Raw genomic sequence first — 4,360 nt, 5'->3', positions numbered from 1 at the left:
CCGTCTACAAGCCAGGAAGGGGGTCCTCACCAAGAACTGAATTGATTAGCACTTTGATCTTAGACCTCCAGCCTCCAGACTGTGAGTTATACCTGTCTGTTGTTTAAGCACCCAGTCTGTGGTGTTTTCTTATAGCTCCTGAGCCAACTAAGACAACCAGTATTATTGGTCTGACTGTGCACAATCCTCGTGCAGTGGGCCACTCAGACCCCAGGAGCTCATCAGATGGGTGCAAAGGCAGACGGACCCCCCCCCCCATGGGACTGTGGAAATCCTGCCTGGGGTGTCTTCTATTTCATTAAAAAAAAATTGTTATTTAGTTTTATTTTCACAATTCAAAGGCAGGAGGGACTAAAGAAGGGAGATGTTTGATTTCCAGCTAACTCCCCAGGTGAATGTCAGTGAGTCAAGAGACACATGATTTCTCTCTACCCAGGTTTCTGGTATTAATACAATTTTAAGTGTCATTTCCACAGGTTTTTTTGTTTGTTTGTTCTGGTTCCCTGTCTATTTCCCTGTGATCCAGGGCTGTAACGTGTGAGCAGGGTGAGAGCAGCTCAGACACGAGGGTCGATGCTGTGCCCTCCCTGAACTCTGAGACCCGGTGAGGGAGGTCTTCTGACCTCAGTGCCCCAGGTTTGGGGCTTTGAAAAACCCGGAACCTGGGAAGGTGTGTGGTGGTGACCACAGGCTCCCGACTACTTGCCTGTCGGGACAAATAATCTTGCTGGATGGTGGGCCCCATCTTGGAAAGTGAGGGGGGAGGGAGAGAGGTGTGGCAAAGATGGGACCCACCACAGATAGATTTTGAGTGAAGGGAGGGAAGAAAAGGTTGAGAGAATTCGCCTGGCCTGGGAGGGCACATAGATGGGGAAAAAAAGACAAGAAAAAAAGACAGGAAAAAGGGAAAATCCTGCTTTCATAGAGCATTTTAGGACTGTTTGGAGAGCCATCTTTTATTTATTTATTTTTGCGGTACATGGGCCTCTCATTGTTGTGGCTTCTCCCGTTCAGACGCGCAGGCTCAGTGGCCATAGCTCACAGGCCCAGCCGCTCCGCGGCATGTGAGATCCTCCCGCACCAGGGCACGAACCCGCATCCCCTGCATCGGCAGATGGACTCCCAACCACTGCGCCACCAGGGAAGTCCTGGAGAGGCATCTTTGATAAAAATCAGGGCAAACTCTCTTCTCTTTGCCATAACTTGATTAGGACTTCAAAACAGACACAGTCAAAAAGGTTTTCAACAAAGTACCTCCATTGTCTACTTTAACATTAAGAAGCAGCCCTGCATCACCCTCGCGGATGTGCCCCTGCAGGTGGGCCCTCCCTGGTCCAGGCCGCGGATACGGCCTCCTGGGAAGGAAGGGCCTGCAGGCTGCGCTGTGTGCACCTCATGTGGTTGACCAGGCCCACAAGTCCAAGTGTTAAGGGGGCGCGAGCCTTGGCAGACAGCCCCCAAGCCACCTCCGCCTTCTGCAGGGCTGTCCGCCAGGGCCACGGGAGCCCCAGGGGAGGGTTCTGAGCCAGCTGGGCCAGGGGAGCCAGGGTCCTCTCGACACTGGGGTGACAGGAAGCAGGGAGTATGGTGGACATTGGGGATTGAGCTGGCCCTGGAATCGGAGACTCCCCCCCCTCCAGACTTGTCTGGGACCACTGAGCTTACTAACAGGGCAAACTCCCCATCCACTTCCAGCCCCATTTTTCTCAGCTATAAAACTAGAAAAAATATTGTCAATCCTACTCCCTTCACAGGATTGTCACGTAGACCAAAGCTAATGGGATACTGTTCGTTGAAAGCATTTTTGCAAAGTCAAGAAAGTGTGAGGAAATGTATGTCACCGCCTCGGTCACTTTCCCCTGGGTACACTCTAGTTTGCCAATGTCTTTTTAAAAACGGAGCCCTGGGATTAAGAGGTACAAATTATTAGGTATAAAATAAGCTACAAGGATATACTGTACAACACGGGGAATATAGCCAATATTTTATAATAAATATCAATGGAGTATAACCTTTAAAAACTGTGAATCACTATACCGTACACCTGTAACATATAATATTGTACATCAAATATACTTCAATTTAAAAAATAAAAATTAAATGTAAAAAAATGAGCCCTGGGCTCTGGGTACCACCTGACCAGAGCATACCTCAGGGGGACACTCGGATTTGCATTTTTACTTTGTGAGATTCTCTTATCTGGTACCTGCTCAGATTTTCTTTTTGTTTTTAACTGAGAAGGGAAACTTCAGCTGTTAATTTGTATCTGTTGTCTTGTTAGTTTGTATCTATTAGTTTCTCATTAGATTGTATCTGTTCAGCCTGGGAAAATGTTTCTGAACATTGAGAGCTAACCTTCTTACAGGACTTTTTAACGTGCCCGAGTGAACTCTCTCCACGGCTTCTCACTTAATCCTCCCAACCTCCTACAAGATAGATACTCTGATTATGCCCATTTTAAAGGTGGAGAAACTGATGCTCAAGCAAGGTAAGCAACTTGCCCAAAGACACATGGCTAGTAGGTGGTGAAAACTAGGACTCAAGCCCAGATAATGTGATATGAGCCCACGCTGTCAATCTCTGGTGCCTTCCTGATTCTCACAGCATATCATCTAATGTGTCCTCAGTAAAGGTGAATAGCTGCCTTTGGTGTTTCATTCACGTGAATGATGAAAACAGGTTAGACAGGGTCTGACCAAGAAACAGCCCCATGGGACAGCACCAGAGACACCCCTCTCCCAGGATGGCCTCCGTCCCCAGCAGCAGCCTCTGAGCCTGTTGTCGAGTGGACTTCCAGCCCACATAAAGGCAGAAGAAGAGATGGGAACATTTAGTCAAGCAGTGCAATTAGAAACAAAAAGAAATTAAGTTATTTTGATGTGTGACTTTTTCTTGTTAATTTCAAATTGGCTCCCAATATACATCCACCTCCTAAATAATCCATCCTAGAATTTTACTGGAGAGCAACATCTATTTAGAGATTGTAATTTATGAACATTTTACTCTCATTTTCCCCCCTCTTGAAAATTAGGACATTTGCTTGTGTCTGGTTTTCTGGGATTGTTCATTTTCCTTAATCTCTTTCACTCACTCATTCACTCAACACATTTATTGAGCACCTGCCATGTGCCAGGCACTGGGCTAGGCACAAGCGGGAGTCAGACAGGCATCCAGCAATTCTGCTTTCACATCAGGGGTAACAGGTGTGTTTGGTCTGGGCCTGGAGATGTGAACTCCCAAAGGGGCAGCTGCCTGCCCTCCTGCTGTGGCCTTCCTGCTGAGAACTCTGATGCCCCTCTGCCCGGGAATATTCCTGACCTGGCTGCCCCAGACACAGCCCTGCAGTCCTTTTGCTCTTCTTTGCATTGGGGGTGAACCTCAGGTCTCTCTGAGCTTTGTCTCTCTGATGCTTTTACAGAAATCTGTTCCTCTTGCCTTCACTTAAAGTCATCTTCCTTTCTGACTTTCAGCTTCTGTCTTTTGTCTCTTTAAATTTTGAAATCCTCAGAAGCATCCAAGATGTTTGTTTCAGGTGACTCATCTTCCCGTTCCTGTGGTGGTTTCTGTTTTATTTTATCAGTTGGGATTTAAAGAGGAGGAGCAGATCTTGAGCAATGAGGAGGCCCCTCCGCCCTTCGGAAGGGAGCCGACTCCAACATGTGAGAGCGCTGCTTCCGGGGTTGCGGGGCTCTGCCGGGGTTTACAGATGTGGAGAAGCACAAGACTTTATCTGCTCTGGCTCACAGAGTTTCCTCCAGACCTCACTGAGCTGTCTCGAGGGTCACATGTGGTAAATAGACAGAGGAGGTCAGCGCTGAACGGACAGCTCTCCCGGATCCTGCGGAGTCTCTCCAGAAAAACCGGACTGAGGAGAGACGCCCTAGTGACGAGATGCTAATTTTGCATGTCTCTTTCCCAGGGTGCTCAGCAGTGCTTCTGATTCTTGTTGTTAAATACATTTATGCTATTTATTGATAAATAGGTGCTTGGGGGGAATCGTTAGAGGATGCATGTCATACATACTGTAAATGTTGTCATTCATAAACAAAAACTGGAATATCACCATAAGGTAAAAATGAACAGTTCCTTGGGGTTTAAATGCTGTACGCAGGTAGTCTTAACACCGGCTGGTCCGAAGGTAGTGAGTTATCTCAATTGATTGTTCACAGTCAGTTACAGATCGAACTCCTCGTTCTACTCTTTCCCCCCTTCTCACTACTGCATTTGACTAGTCTTTTGTTTTCCCCCCTTCTCACTACTGCACTTGAGTAGTCTTTTGTTTTCCCCCCTTCTCACTACTGCACTTGACTAGTCTTTTGTTTTCCCCCCTTCTCACTACTGCACTTGACTAGTCTTTTGT

The sequence above is a fragment of the Monodon monoceros genome, unplaced genomic scaffold (genome assembly GCF_005190385.1).
Source record: "Monodon monoceros isolate NGI ecotype Baffin Bay Population unplaced genomic scaffold, NGI_Narwhal_1 Super_Scaffold_2, whole genome shotgun sequence".
In the NCBI taxonomy this organism is placed as follows: Eukaryota; Metazoa; Chordata; class Mammalia; order Artiodactyla; family Monodontidae; genus Monodon; species Monodon monoceros.
The sequence above is the reverse complement of the archived record's forward strand: the minus strand, read 5'-3'. Positions refer to the sequence as shown.